Source organism: Adiantum capillus-veneris, chromosome 2 (genome assembly GCF_014529385.1).
Source record: "Adiantum capillus-veneris isolate H3 chromosome 2, ASM1452938v2, whole genome shotgun sequence".
Lineage (NCBI taxonomy): Eukaryota > Viridiplantae > Streptophyta > Polypodiopsida > Polypodiales > Pteridaceae > Adiantum > Adiantum capillus-veneris.
In genome coordinates, this window is record NC_140932.1 from 50,217,387 (window position 1) to 50,234,410 (window position 17,024).

Consider the following 17,024-nt stretch of genomic DNA (forward strand, 5'->3'; position numbering starts at 1 on the left):
ATGGGTGATAGAGTTTGAGGTGGAATGACTGGGAGAAAGGGTGGAGTGAGAAGGTTGGAAGCATATGGAGGAAAAGGGATACAGAAGGGAAGTAGTAGGTAGAGAGCGAGAGTGTGTTGGAGAGAGACATAGAGAGAGAGAGAGAGAGAGAGAGAGAGAGAGAGAGAGAGAGAGAGAGAGAGAGAGAGAGAGAGAGACTACGGGATAGATTTAGAGAGAGATAGAGGGGAACATACAAGGGGGGGGGGGAGAGCAATAGGAATTAAGGGAGAGAAAGACCTAGATGGGCGGGGGTAGACAATTCAAGGATAGCAGTAGAGGGAGAGATAGACAATTAGAGCAAGAGAGTGAAAGGTAGAGGGAGGGAGAGACAACTAGAGATAGTGAGAGAGCTAAATGGATAGATACATGGAGGAGGACATTCAAAGGAAGTTTGAGCAAGAGAAAAGTGGGGAGACAATTAGAGAGTGAAAAATATAGACTTGGAGAGAGGAAGGAGAAGGGAGAGGGAGTGGAAATCAAAGATATAATGAGAGATGGATGTTCAATAAATAGGTTAAGATTAAAAATACTCATTGTTTGGATTGTAGTGTGTGGATGGTCAATAAATATAGGAGTGGATGTCTGGGTGTCAATCAAATTATATCTGGTCATACTCTTGAGAAATTCTTCTAGCAATGGCTTCCTCTTCAATCTGCAAGATTGGATTCAACCTTGTCTACAAGATTTCTTTTGGTTATGAGCATGGCAACAAAAAACAATATGGATGTGGATATGTCCTCAAGGTCAAATGTGTCCATGGTGGAATTATCTAATAGATCCTCTTATGAAAATCTGGATGTGGATATGTCCTCAAGGTCAAATGTGTCCATGGTGGAATTATCTAATAGATCCTCTTATGAAAATGAATGTTTTATTGCTCAACCCTCAAACAAAAACCTTCAAGATCCAATTTTTGTGTGCCTTGAATCAGTACAAGATGTTTGGATAGAAGATGAGAAGAAATAGAAAAACATATCTTCGGGTTCAAGCGATGTAGAGAAAACCTAGAGTACATTGTAGCGGATTGTGCTAAATAGCCACAAGTACCCCAGGTTGAGCCGATTGATTTCTAGGTATTTGGTCAAGAAGAAGTTTATTCAAGTTCCACATGTGTACAATGGAGATTGTGTTTTTGAGTTGTACCTTGTGCCAGATGCTTCCAAAATGTGGGAGATGGATCAAAAGTATGATGGCCCTTGTTGGATTAAGCCTGTTTATTCTAGAATGAAAATATCTGGTTGTAGTCAAGAGAAGTAAATGTGTCAGACATCTTATTTGCAAAAATGATTTGTGCTCAATTAGAGCAATTAACGAACATCCAAACGAGACTTCGCGGACTAGGAACTTAAATACATCAATTATGTATGTTGGTACATTGAGTTCGAAAAATGGAACTCTAAGGTGTTTCCATTGTGGTCAAAGTCCAATTTTGCTTTGAGAGTGTTCTTCCATTGTCTATTACTTGCGTGTTGAGGATAACTGGACCTGGTTCTTCATCCAATCAAAATCCACAACCATGTTGCAAAGGGAGTTTTGCGATCTGTAATACGGTAGACAAGAGAGCTTGTGTCTCAAGTGGTGTTTGAATCTCCCACAATGGACCTAGGCATTTGCAATTGAATCTAGCAAAGCACATGGTAATGAGAGTAGTTGTTTGAGAAAATGGGGAACAAATGAATAGCAATGACCTTCTCTCTATACTAGAAGAAATGCAGCCATTGATCCATACGCAGAGGTGTTATTTCAGCTTCTTAACTCGTATTGTGTTACAAAACCTTATGGCTAAAATCTGTGTTTTTGTTTTTCATCTCATATTTAAACACTTGATGACAGAAGCAACTACTACATAGTGTCTCAATGCTTAGGCTAAAGAATACTTGCGAGTGTATGTTTTTCCACGGCATGTTGTTTCTAGGACAATCCACATACCGTAATAAAAGATGTCACGTATTCAAAATGTCAATCAATGGACCCAGATCTAGAATTAATCTAGTAAATATAATGCGACAAGACTGGAATGGGGACTTACAAAGAAGCTGGGCTTACTTCAATCACATGCGTGGAGTGGTGGGGTGGACGATAATGGCAGCCCATGTCTATGATCCCACGTAAGCCATGTGAGGACATGATCAAACTCCCTCTTCGCTCCTTTGTGGCATTGATTGATCTTTTATCCTTGCAGGATTCAAGAGATGCAAACAATTGCCATCTACGACATAAAAGAAGAAGACATGTAGGCTTAAATTATGTTCTGGGAAATGATGAATGTGGTGTTGCTGGACAACAGACATTCCCTAGCTGATTTCACACAGGATTCATGGTGGATGAGGCAAGGGAAAATCAAAAAGGTATCCAAGTTGTATTCAATGGAGGTCCTGACACTGTTTTGGAAAGAAGAGAGCACTCCTGCTTGTTTCATTGGGAGCAGATCTTGCACATTCCTACCATGCAATATGTCCATAAGAGTTTTCAAGATGAGCACAACCATATGTGTGAATTATGGCATTGTGCAAGAAGCAAAGAAGAGGAAACCGGCTTGTACCAAAATATGCAATCTTGGTAGGCTTTTGGGAAAGTTTCTAACTATAACTTGCCGCAAATAGAATGTTGGCTAAGTTGGTGACATGTGCGGTACCCTCGCTGGAGAAAACACTTCATTGGGGTAAACATTGGCAAACAATATTTAAGCGTGGATTTTATTTTTGTGTTGATATGGCGACTCTAAATACAAATGTGTTTCAAGAAGTGTGACATACGTATTGTGACTACTAACCTTGCTGAAAACAATCATGTGACTTGGCTTGCAGGCATGGGCAACACAGGAATGTTGAGCTTGTACGATGCATGCATGTATGATTTGTCAAAAACTTTGCTTCAAAGTGTGATAATACTTGCTTTTGTGGAGGTTAGATATCATTGGGCTAAACCTTTTGCAGAAAAACTTTCTCGTTGGGCATAGTAAGGCCGAGCACCAAGACTAGCTACTATTGCAAGAGATTCGAGGATGATCTTGAAGGTACACCACTCTATCAACAACCAACAGTGGAGGGGGATAATATTGTTGTGGCAAAAAGCGGAAATAGGTTGGGAAGGTAGGATGTGAGGAGGAGAATACCTCACACCAACCTGAGTATCTCACACAAAACATCCCACAAAATTGTAGAGGTCTCCAAGCAACCACCAAAGAGGGAGATCAAGTAGGCGAGGATCACAAGGGTGGACTGGTGGTTGAGGAGATAGACATTCATAAGACAATTTGGGCAATACACCTATACGAAAGGGAAGTAGGGTTCAATGTCAAGGTTGGTTAGAATCTAGAGTCAATAAATGCAAAAAGAATATAAAGAACACAGGTGCAGGTGCTATTGCACCATCCTTTTGGGATATTTGGACCTAAGAAGGAAGAGCTGATAATGCTCTTGGTAGCATCTCAGAGGAACAATTCATGTGGTTCTGCAATGATAGTGTGGATAACACATGGTAAAGCTATAAAACAAACACTCAATGCCCTGCTAGAGTTCCCAATATATGGACAGTGGAAAAGGGAACAAACATGACTTCTTCAAAGTTGTAAGAACTAGAAACAGAGGCTACATGGTAAAGAAGGCTGCAGTTAAAGAAATAAAAAATGTGTCTTATCAGCCAAGAATGTCAATCCGGGCCTCTAAGAGAATTGAATCCACAATTACTATTGTGCAGCACACTATCGTGAACAAGCATGTAGCATGCATGAGAAATTCATGGTGGAAACATCTTCTTCACAAGTTCGGGGCAAGAGGTATGAAGTTCATATTGCAAGTAGCCCATATTTTCTTCATCTTCCTTCGCTACTTTGACTTGGATTTAAACCACAATATGTTTATCCATCAGAGCAAGCTAACAAATGAGGATTTGCTACGTGTATACATAAAAAAGGAGTGTACTTGAATTGTACCAAACAAAACTCTTAGCCTTGCCATGTAATTGTGTTGCACAAATTGTGACTTCTCATTTGCTATTGTAATTCTTTTTTTAGAAATTCAATTTACGATGGTGCCTTGTGTCTGGCAGCCACTGCACCATGATTTTTTGATGGGTGTTGCTTAAATCGAAAAATTGACACCAATGAGACGTGTTGTCTAAACAAAAAAATTGGTAGTTGTGCTGCCTTATGGAAAATATGTGCCGATATCGTTTAAATTTGTGACACTTTTCTTTGTTGGTATGCTACCTAAATCAGTGAATCTGCACGCGTGCTGCCAAATTGACAAATCTACGCAATTAATTGGTGTTGTCTAAATTGGCAAATATGCACCAAGATGAGCATATACACACTACTTAAATTGGTGAATCTTTGTGTACATGACCAATGGACTAGACAAGGAATTAAAGAGAAAAAAATTACTACCTGCTTCACAACAAAGTGGCGTACATTTAATTAGAGACTACTTTGAAACTATTGTCCACTATCCCAAAGAATCTTAGCTCATGTGAGTATTTCTATCTTAATGTCAAATCATCTCAATAAAAAAATCCATTTGGTGCAAGCTTAAAACACAATGTGAGAGATGGTTAGGTTCTAAGATAATATAAGTAAAGAAAAATATGAAAAGAGGAATGAGATATTTGATGTACGTACTTGGAGGAGATATTGCGTCTGAAAATATATGTATCGGTATGTGTGTGTGGATAGAGGTACAAGTAGGAGAGAGCCACAACTATCAAACTCTCACCAATGTTTAGTTAACAAATCTAGAGCGTGTCAATTTTGTGCTCATATTGGCTATGAAATAAAACATAATGTCATCGTATTTAAGATAAATCAATTTATGTAAAAAATACTCAAAAAGAATAGGAGTGTTAGTTAGCCTCTATAGTGATACAACTATATAAAAGACTCAAGAGAAAATATTCAGTTTGATTGCATCGGAGGGACTTTTATGATTTTTTATACCAAATTTTGAATGTTAAAGGGTTACAGACAACTGCAAACATATCCTTTAAATATATGAGTGACTGATAAATCACTAGAATGAAACTGTTATGAATCTTATTTAATACAAGTGAAGATGATAATGAGAGTTGTTAAGGTTCATGTAATGTTCATTAGCTATCCGATCTTTAGAATTTTATTATTATTATTATTAGTACTATTATTATTATTATTACTATTATTATTATTATTATTAAAAATTTGAATGACCTAAAAAATGCATCATAGCTTTCATAAGGCAATTCATTTACAAGCAATGGCATGGTTTCCTTCACATGGTAGCAATTTACAAGCAAGGGTAAATGCTTGGCCTAAAAAAGTTAAACCAAACCTGATGTGAAATTGATCAACCGTTTGGACCAATTAGGTGCGTTTTCCATCCATTCTACTTAGTTCTAAAACTATCTTTCTTGAATCCTAGTTTTGAGAATCAAAATATTTAATGCGTTTGATGGATCATGCACCATTGCTAGCCATATGTAGTTTTAACCATTAAAAAGGACTAGGTTTTGATCCTATTTGGAGCTAGAAAGATCTAGTAGAATATGATATGAAGGAGGTTCTTGAGCTTTAAAAAATTTCATTGATGTAAGTATCTACTACAATCTTTCATTAATATGAATACTTCACTTGACTTAATAAAGTGGAAATCATGAAATGCTAGTGTTTCTTTGAATTCTGATACCAGAATAGCAATGAGAAATTATACCCTCATCGTAGCTCAATGACTTAGACATGATTTAATGAACATCTTTTGGATCTCTTCTGCTTTAAGTGGAAATAATAAGATTTAAGATTCTAATAGTCACTATATACTATTAATCCTTTGCACACTCAATTATTTTATTATGTCTACAATATATATTAAGGACAAATATTGCAGTCAACGAGTACTCAACCGTGCAAACCATTTATTAAATGAAAGATGCTACATGAAATGCATAACCCTCGAGGGGCTTAACTCAAAATAATCTTTTCATATGTAATACATGATGCAATATATGTAAGTGAAAGAGGTGATACACCAACATTCATTAAAGGCACAAAGTGTTTCAATAGGGACACATATAAGTAGCTTGATGCTAAAATGACAGCAAGGTAGCCATGCCTCAAAGTCTCTGGTATAGGTTTGGCCAACACAGGTTCGATAGCTGAAGAGTGCACCAAAATATCTATGATTGCTTCACACTCTCAACTGCGTCCTACATATTCCACTTAGAATGCCTTGCATGTAATCTCTTGTTACTTTTTTATATCATCAGGAACATTATCTAAAGTGTCAAATATAGCATCGAGAGGGTAAACCTTGGCACCCTCCATGAGGGAACTATTTGGAAGCTTGTGAGATGCACAAATTTTGCCCTCCTAAGGCTTGTTTTTTAAAAAATTTAAGCGTGAGAACCCAAATTCCCAAAAGAATCTATGCTTTAGTTGTAGCTAGTGTCTTAGCTACTGCCCAACCATAACCTTGATTATATGCTACTCCATCAATAAACACTCTCTTTCCAGTGATATTGATGGCTAGACCATAGGTGGTTGTCGTCCCATTTGCAAAAGTAGAGGCATGGACAGCAGCTTGCTTTGATGAAGTGGAGGTATGAATGACCTTGGATCCACAACTATGGAACTTGGAAGGATTAGATTCAAAGAAAGATGACTTCTCGAAGTGAATTGAACTTGAGCCTCAAAGTTGCGGTGACATAGACATTGATGTCAAAGCAAAGGTGGCATTGTGGAGCTTGTGAGAGAAGGAGCTTGCAACTACGCCAACCTATAGGTGTCACAGAGAGGAATGCATCACAGCTATAATTACAGGTGGAAAGGGAGAAAGAGAGATACTGAAGAGAGAGATCTCATGATGATTGAAGTAAGCCCTTGCTGTGGATGTTTCTGGGTGGATGGGTCTCTGTGTGTGTGTATGTGTGTGTTTGTGTATGTGTAGAAGATTAAAAATACTGCATGGGGAAAAGAGGAAGATCAAGGGTGGTGCACTATGGATACATAGCTTGGAAATAACTAGCAGAGAGAGGGGGGGGAGGGAGCTTGAGTGGTTTTCCAGAGAGAGTAGACGGCGATCATCAAACTGGAATTGAGAGAGAGAGAGAGAGAGAGAGAGAGAGAGAGAGAGAGAGAGAGAATATTTGTGTGTGTAGGTGTGTGTGTATGTGCATTCATATACCTGTGGCAACCAACTTCCCACAACCACAACCCCCAACTTTATTGTTGCATGGTGTGTTTTATAAGAGCCTCCTCTTAGTGACTACTCTTGACAAACGCTTCTAAACCATTGTCTCAAAAAAAAAAATCGGGGTAAATTCGAGCTAAAACAGGCAACAAATTTTACTCATCATAAGACACTTTAGGTTTACATCATGGGAATATAGGCATAACCAATGCATAAGAAATTAGCTTTTCATCTCAAGAAAAATAGCATAAAGAAAAAGACAAGGAAAAAGGAAAATAAAAAGAAAAAGAAAAAGGAAAAGAGAAGATAAGAAAAAGGTGAGTAAGTAACTTGTTGAAAAAGTTTTGAAAAGCAAGATAAGTTATCAAGATATGTAAAAAGAACTTATCGATAAGGAAGATAAGCTATCAAGATAGGAGACCCAGTACAATATATAGCTAGAATAATGTCTTGGGGGCCATTTACTATGATTTGGATGATCTCTCTCTAGAAATGGTGGTAGACAAATTGGGAGAAGGTCTCAAGTGTTAATATATTGACAGGTCTTATGACCCAACCTATGGAAGAAAGCTTCAATTATTAATAACCAATCTTTCTTAAGAGGAAATGTTTATGTAACCGCAAATGGACGTGCTTGTTGGACACTTGTGGAACAAATTAGCATTGTATTTGGGCTTGCAAGTCAATTTTTATCCAATTCTATAATACTATATTTTGAATTACTATTAACCATAGGGATTCAATGGAAGTTTTCTCAAAAACATGAAATTGAAGAGCTTAGAATTTACAAAATGCTAAAGAAGTGCTTTCCTTTATCATTAATTATTTCCCAAATGTAATTTTTGAATGTGCTTAGGAGAATCCATCTCTTGAAATGTCTGACTTTTTTGTAAATCTACCCTTGCGTATTTGTAAGATTTATTACTCTATCACTAAACGAAAGTGGATTTTTTTTGCCATAACCATAAAATATGCCACGTAAACTCCCAAGAGATAGAGCTTCTCGGGGCTCACCCGTAACTAACTGTTTGGATCCTATGCTTCTTGATGAACAAAAACCACCAGCACCTCAAGTTGTCCATGTACCAAATTAGATGCCACTTGTTGTAGCACTCATAGAGGAGTTTGGGCATGACAAGGATTTGAAGACCTTGCTGAAATTTGTGCAACCACATTAGGCGCGGGTGACGATGTATCTACTCAACTAGAAGAATGGATAATTCAAATGGATGACTATTTTTCTCTTGCCAGTTACAATGCACTTGCTTAGGGGTTAATGGGGAGATCTAAGCTAGAAGGACCAACAAAAACATGGTGGAAGCTCAATTGCCAGTCTCACCAAGTAGCTGAGGTGACCCAGAGCTGGCATGAGTTAAAGCATCAACTCAAGGAGAAATATCTTCCCCTAGACTACTGCACCACTTATATGAATGAGTTTCTTTCTTGCACGCTGAGGAATAGGTCTATTGAAGATTACTATGAAGAGTTTGTCTGACTTTCATGATATGCTCCTCTCATGACAAAGGAACAAAAGCTAAGTTGCTTCATCCTTGGGCTTGGAGAAGATTTGGCTCCTAAAGTAGAATCCCTTCGACCTACCTCACTAGCGAATGCTCTAATCCGGCGGGCCAAGTCAAAACACAAGAGTTATTTTAAGGGAGGTACTACAAAAAATAGGAAACATGAACTCCCTTCCTACCCTAATCAATCCTCCAGAGCACCCAAAGTGCTATTTATAACGAAGCCAGTGAGGAAAGCTTTTCCATGCATGGGAACCCCTCCATATAGTTTTGCCGTTTTATCAAAATATTTCCCATTATATAAGTTACTTTTGATTTTTTTCTTCCTTTTTCACAAACGTTTTAGCCTTTATTAAATAAATAATACGTATGCTAATCAATCACGATGTAGCATAATAAGTAAGCTTTCTTTGTTGATCTCTCTTTTGACCTTAAAAATATTAAATATATATATTCTAGTATTTTCTAATATATTTTTTTCATGTATGTATATTATTCCACTCTACCAAATATTTTATTCACTAGTTTTCATTTTCAAACCTCAACCCCACTTTTAAATTTCAATAATACCTCCATCTAGATGATTGCCAATCTTTTCAAAACTCTAGGTCATGTTTTCATACACATGAAAGAGCTTACACTTGAAGGCAAGAGAGAAGTCCACTCAAAGGGGACCACCAAAAGACTTTTGCAGCCACAAATAATACATTATTTGGCTGAATTTTTTAAGTAAAGAAGAACCCCGAATCTGAAGGAGCGTTCAACATGAAAGATGTAGCTCATGATCTCAACTTTTAGCTCAATTTTTTTCAGAATTTTTGGAGTTATGAACACGGAGATATGATTTTTGTAGTGGACCCCAGTTTTCTCGTGTAATGGTGACACAGGCCATCCCCACTTTTCTTCCTTCTAGAATGGCTATGGTTCTACAAGTCTTCAAGCATGATTACAAGAGACAAGGCTCCTTTAATGAGGTCTTGGCTAGTCTAGAGTAATTCCATCACCATTTTTGGAGGATCCATCCTCATTAACAAATATCCACCTTCGACAACCTCTCTTATAATTTTCTTACCTCTCTCTTCTCTCCCTAATAAGCTTATGTCTATCCAAAGCTAGACTATTGTAAATATCTCCTATCCTCTACATCCTACCCACATTCTCTCTTCTTCTCTCTCTATTGACTCTAGTATTTTAAATAATGAGGAGACAAGATGGGAGCCACAGTCACATGCACCCCATTTTTCTAGTCACCAAAGTGGGACACTCACCTCAAATAGAAATATTGCTAAATCCTTCCCTCCTTCCCTATATAAGGAGGCCATGAGAGCTCACTTGGGAGAGAGAACACACACACACACACACCTATCCATACACACTCTTGTGCTACATGCTTGTAGCATGAACCCTAATCACATAATCACAACACCATCATCATCACCATCACCATGCACAAAAGATGAGCACCACACCTCCACACCACTTGTAATTAAGGGTTGAAGGCACAATTTCAAGAAGAAGAAGGGTGGACACACTCATGATATTCCTCGCCATCAACTCCCATCTCTCCATTATGCCTCCTACAATCTTGTTCCCTTCTCATTTTCCTGCCATACGCTACCTATTGTATTCATCTTTTGCAAGCAATCAACACACTCCATCTTGGTGCCATACTTTGTGTCGCTTTGGATACATCTCATTGTGAGTATGGTATATGCTTGTTCCTTGCCATTTTTTTTCTGCTTATGTTAAGGTGTGCGGATTCACCACCACACACACACTCTCTCTCTCCCTCTCATATTCCTATCATCTTGCTACTTCCATCTTAAGGTGTGCGGATTCGCCACCTTTTGTATGAGAAGTGAGCATACTTGCATGTATCCCTGACCTCGTTATCTTCCTTACTACATGCACGCGTAGTGAGCCCATTCTCACTCACTCACCACTCCTCTCACCTTATTCTCCAACCACCCCATTCCACATTTGGGCGTGAATCTTGAAATTGTTTTCTATGCATGCTTCATTGTGTATATGTATGCGTCCTAGCCGCATATCTTGCTAGGTGGTGCCCCTATTGTGTATTCCCCATGATGAGGCCTTTGTGCATAGTCTTGGTGTAGAGGCCACCGGGTCTATTTTTTTTCACTTCCGCCTCTCATTTGGTGCCCCCACTGAGGAGGGCTCTTGAAACCCTTCAGTTTACAAGACTGAAAACCCTAAACTATTGTGAATGGATGAATGAGTATGAAGGATTTTCTAACTGGACGACAGAAGAAGAAGAGCTCCAAGCACAACTAGACGAACTCCGCATCTCCATCGAAGCTCGAGTGCCAGGCGTAACGGTAATCGATTTGAAGTGGGAGAGTCAACCAACGCGCCAAACCCAGTGGATATACATAGGCCAAGTGCCAAGAAGAAGAAGGAGAAGGTTGAGACCATGTTCGCAACCTACAACCAACCAACAACAACAAAATGGAAGGAGCTCTGCACAATAGAGAATCAACACTATTCTACTTTGAGAATTGGGCAACTCAAGTCACCGAGGTAATTATCATAGTCAGTTTTCAAGTCGCACCTGATGCTGCAGCACAGATAACAGAAGCATTGGCTCACACTCTCACTATAATAACTAGGGATCTACTGAGTTTGTTTCAGGAAAGAACACCACCCTCTCCTACAAGCTTGGACAGTGACTAAGCACCTCTAAGCTTCACATGAATCAAGACAACCTACCTCAAGACAGATCACACATACCAACACGTGTACGCTCAATCAAGGTAATATTGGACTTGAAGATTCACTACCAGCACGTCATTGACACCATGCCGGGTGGGGAGCGGTTTTTTGAGGTTCTGCCATCAGATCAGCCATTTGTTTTACCTTTGGTACAAGGCAATGTACCGTTTGAAGTTTTAATCTATGTCCTAGTATAATAGGGTATACACTCCTCCTTGTAAAGAAGAAAATTTTTTTTGCAAGTTAAGAAGTGTGTCTTTCTAGCTCTCTCTCAGTAATCATGGCAAGTGTAGCATTTCCAACCTTTACTGGTAAGGTGGGCGAGGATGCTGCAGACTTTCTAGACAACTTGGAAATAGCATGTGTCATCTCTGCGAGAGATGATGATGCTTCGCGCTTGCGCATCTTCCCACTTCTAATGAAGGTGGAGGCAAGATCATGGTACAATGCCTTGGCACAAGAAACCAAGGAACGGTGGGACTTATTAAGGGCAGCCTTTGTCAAGCGTTTTGGAGAGGGCACAACATCAGAGAAACTATGGCAATTGTTGATAGAGTTGAAGCAGGGTAGTATGCTGGAATACGCATCATATAAGTCAAAGTTTGTAGATTTATGGGGGCGATGGGTTGCATCGCTAAGAGAGGATGAGGGGGCACCTGATTTCCTAAAGAAGGATCGGTTTGTGGCTGGGTTATGGCCAACTCTTAAAGAGAAGGTGAAGGGAAGGTTTCCTGCTACGTATGAGCTAGCACTTGAAGTGGCCCGCCTTAAAGACAAGAAGTTGCGCCTACAAGCCAGGAATATCAATGGAGAGGAAGCCGTTAGGACCCCACCACCTCTAGCACCACCTACAATAGTCTCCCAGAGGATTCAACCACAAGAACCAATTGAAGATCAGCAAGACCTGCTCAACCGAATCACCAATCAACTTGAGAATCTCTCAGTCCATTTGATACAACAAGGGCATGCACACAATCGCAACCAAGAGCAAGGGAGAGGAAAACGAAGGCAAAACCAAGAATACCACTGCTACAATTGTGGGGAGGATGGCCATGGCATGTACTACTGTCCACAACCAAGGAGGCAAAATTTCAACAGAGGAGCCAGGCAAAACCAGGTTTCACCACCAAGAGCAAGACCACCACCACCAAGGGCACCACGACAAGCACCACCCGTGCAAATCTTACAACCACCGATTCAACCACAACCACCACCACCACCACCACAACCTCTCATTCCACCCTTACCCCCACCACCAGTTGGCAATCAAACAGTAAGCGTCATCAGTCTTGAAGGTAAGGGAAAGGAGAAAGTGGAGGAGGATAAGACCAAGGTTAAAGGAGTAGATGCCATTGGGGTAAAACGTGCTAGGCATGGTGAATCTTCCCAAAAGGAAGAAAAGATGAAGACTAAAGGGGAATCTAGCAAAAAGCCGTCCAAGTCACGACGTAAAATTGACATTGTAGATTTCTCTTTGGGTGAATGTTCTAAACCATATGATTTGGTTCAAGATGTTTCTGTGCAGGGCCCAAAAATCACCTTGCCCCAGTTACTCCACCTAGCACCTAGGGCGAGGAGACAATGGACAAAGATGGTTAACACGAGACGACCAAAGCCAAAGATAGCTGGGGCTATCTCCGGGAGGAATCTAGACGACATACTACCAGTGATGGATGCTTACATCAAAGGGCAACACATCTCCAATATCTACATCGATGGTGGCGCACAAATATGCGTCATGAGTGAAAAAATGATGCACCGTTTGGGTTTAGAGGTGAGTCGGCCGGTACCATGCCGAGCCAAAATGGCAAATAATTTAAAATTTCAATGTGTTGGTGTCATAAATGCAGTTAGGATAAAGGCATTCAACACCGAGGTAGATGTGGACATCTTTGTCATGCCACACAAAGGGGAGGGCTATCCTATCATTCTAGGGAGGCCTTGGCTTATGGCTATGAGAGCTAAGCAGGACTGGGACACCGGCATAATCCAGATGAAGGATGCAAAAGGAAGGCCAATACTTTACGACATGAAGATACGTCAACAACGCGACATGGATCTAGAAACCTCCGAGGATGAGTTTTCTAGTGGTGAATCTTCAACCGCTTCAGAGGAGGAGTCAACAATGAGTGAAGAAAGTGACAGTAGCATTGAGGTGATGGGGATCATTCTCAAGGACCCTAAGAAGATGGAGCAACCTGATGCCTCATCATCAAGCCAAGGGGAGACACCAGGTATACAACCTCTGGTAGAAGCAAGTAAGCTACATCAAATGCTCTCTAGTGAGTTGTGTGGGAAGGAGCGTGAAGATTATATTTTGATGCTAAGTAATTTTACCACATTGTTCATTGATGAATATGATAAAATCACTGGCATCACAATAGTTCAACATCACATTAAGCTCAAGGAGGGAAGTAAACCTGTAGTGCAGAAGCTCAGGCGGCTAGGAGTAATTCAACAAGATGCCCTACTCAAAGAGGTGAGGAAATTGCTAGAAGCCGGTTTTATCTATCCTGTTGAAGACTCAGAGTGGGTTTCTCCAGTGGTAGTCACACCAAAGAAGAATGGTAAGTGGAGGGTTTGTGTTGATTACAAGCCTCTTAATGCAGCCACAAAGAGGGACCATTTTCCTCTTCCTTTTCAAGACGAAATACTCAATGAGGTAGCAGGACATGAGCGCTACATGGTATGTGATGGCTACTCAGGCTACTTCCAAATTAGCATCGCTGAAGAAGATCAAAAGAAGACAACCTTCATCACACCATGGGGATGTTTTGCTTACAGAGTTATGCCTTTTGGTCTCACTAATGCTCCAGCCACTTTTCAGCGATATGTGACATTTGTTTTTCAGCCATTCTTTGGAAAATCAATCCGTGTTTTTATTGATGACTTTTGCATCTATAGCTCTCGCTCTGTTCATTTGGAGAAAGTTTATGAAGGTCTAGCTAGGCTACAATCTTTGGGTGGCCAACTCAATGTGGAGAAATGCCACATTGGTGAAAGCAAGGTTACTCTTCTTGGCCATGTGATCTCGGCCAATGGCATTGAAGCTGACCCAAGCAAGGTTCAAGCCTTGGTGGCTTTGACCTCTCCCACCACAACAAAGCAATTGGTCTCTTTTCTTCAAAAGGTGAGGTATTTGAGTAGGTTCATTCACTTGCTCTCCCAAGTGGTTCTCCCTTTACAACAAGTTACCCATCAAGAGATCTTCACTTGGAGTGAAGAAAATGAACAACAATTCAATGAGGTAAAACAAATTCTAGCTTCACTTCCCACCATAGCACCTCCAAAGTGGGACGAGCCATTTTATGTAAACCCTAGTGTTGGCAATGACACACTTGGGGCTGTATTGATGCAAAAGGATCCTCAAACTTCTTTCATGCGTCCTATCTACTTCTCTAGTCGAATGATGACCCCATCAGAAAAGGGATACACGGCAGTGGAGCACATGGTGCTTGCATTAATGTTTGCTACCACCAAATTTCGCTCTTATTTATTGTCTAGACCATTCATAATCTTAACAATGGAAGAAGTATTTCCTTATGTAATGCAGCACATGGATGTTTCTTCTAGGATTTCCAAATGGCTCACAAGGCTGCAAGAGTTTGACTACACAATGCAAGTGGAGAACTCCACAAGGGCTAGTCTAGGAGGTATTCTCACTCATCGCCACTATGAAAAGAAGCTAAAGATAAATCCAAATGATCAAGATATTACACCTGTGCTGGAAGTCCCTAAGGTAGAGGAGGCTCACTCTCTTTTCTTTGATGGAGCCTACAAGAGGAAAGTGGACAAAGCTGCAGAAGGCATTGTCATCTTCAACGAGCAAGGGGACAAGGTTTTCTCCATTGGGAATCTCTTGGATTCTCACTCTAACAATGAGGCAGAATATGCAGCTTTAACTCTTGGGTTAGAGTGGTGTGTGACACGCGGCATTCAACGGTTAAATGTATTTGGTGATGCCATGCTTTTAATAAAACAAATACAAGGAACTTGGGCTTGTAAAAATCATATCTTGCTAGGCCATTTGCGCAAAGTCAAGGAACTTTTAGGGAAATTTCAAGTTGTACAATTACATCATGTCCCTCGAGCAGAAAATCAAGAAGCAGATGCTCTAGCTAGAGAGAAGTTGCAAGATGTTTCAGTGGTGGGTGCTATCAAGTTGAAGCTGCCTCTCTTCCAAGGTAGCGATGCTATGCCTGACATCATGAGTTTCTTGGACACAGGAGAGTGTCCTAAGGATCTTACTAAGGGCCAAAAGCAGTGGCTTGTGCGCAAGGCAACAAAATACCGCCTTATCAATGACGACCTCTACTGCAAGGGTAAGGATCAAATTCTTAGGCGTGTACCTCTCTCTAGAGAGATCACTGAAATCATTTCAAGTTGCCATGATGGTGTTTGCGGAGGACACTTTGCACTTGACATCACTAGTAGAAAGATTCTACAAGCCGGGTTTGTATGGCCTAGTCTACATAGGGATGTGCATCATTGGTGTAAAACATGCAAGGAATGTCAAAAGGCAGGGGATAGGAGGCTCACATATGAGCCACAGACTCCTATAATCTCATATGGACCATTTGAGAAATGGGGAATTGATGCTATTGGGCCTTTGCCAAGGAGCCAATCAGGTAAATTTTATATCATCATGGGTGTGGACTACATGACCAGGTGGGCTGAAGCAGTTGCCACCACCCGGATTACAGCTAAGGAAGTGGCTAAGTTTGTATTTGAAAACATTTGTTGCCATTTTGGCACTCCTCTTGAAATAATTTCTGATAGGGGACCAGGTTTTAGAGGAGACCTTGTAGGAGAGCTAATGGAGAAGTTAGGTATCTCACGACGACACTCAACTCCCTGTTGGTCTTGGTCCATAGAAATCATTGAGGGTGGAAAAGGGATTATTGTAGTTGCATTTACAATTGCATATTTTATATACCCATCCTAGTTGCTCCTAATGCATATAGAAAAAGGATAGTCGACATACACTCTCTGCACTATAATTTATCCAATCAAAGTAGGTTGAAGAGGTGGTGGTGGAGGAGGTGGCATTGAGGTGTCTTCAAGCCCTTGATTGGGCTCTCCTTGGGTTGGAACCTTACTAATAGGAGTGATAAACATATCACACTATGGGGATTTTATTTTTGTGAGCTTTCAGTTTTGAGCTTTTACAATTGTAGCTTTTTTTTTTTAGCTTTTGAACGCTTGCTTTACACCAATGTCTTTAAATATCATTGTGACTTGAAAAAAATCAAAACTTCATAGTGAAATCCTTCAAATGCCAAACAATTATAAGTAAAATGAAAACATGTCTATGCTAATGCAAAATGAAACTTTATAAAAAGAACCATTTGTATTAATTTTGAGCTTGTACATAAAAGGTAAATCTTTAAAATTTTTCCAGAGTCTCCTTTGTACAGAGACCTCTTTATCAAAAAAAAAAACAACACCCTTTCTTAGGTTCCCACATGGGATTTAAGGATTTTCTTACACACCAAATCCAACACATTCTCAATAGTGTCAAAGTAATCTAACTAACTAACCTTCAAGTGGTGGTGCAACATGTGTATCACAC

The 17,024-nt window shown here is 40.0% G+C and overlaps 1 pseudogene; it reads right to left on the reverse strand.

Annotated features, from left to right (window-relative positions):
- Positions 1-5,971: 5,971 nt before the first annotated feature.
- Positions 5,972-17,024, reverse strand: part of LOC147462757 (enoyl-[acyl-carrier-protein] reductase [NADH] 1, chloroplastic pseudogene) — a 40,593-nt pseudogene continuing 29,540 nt past the window's right edge.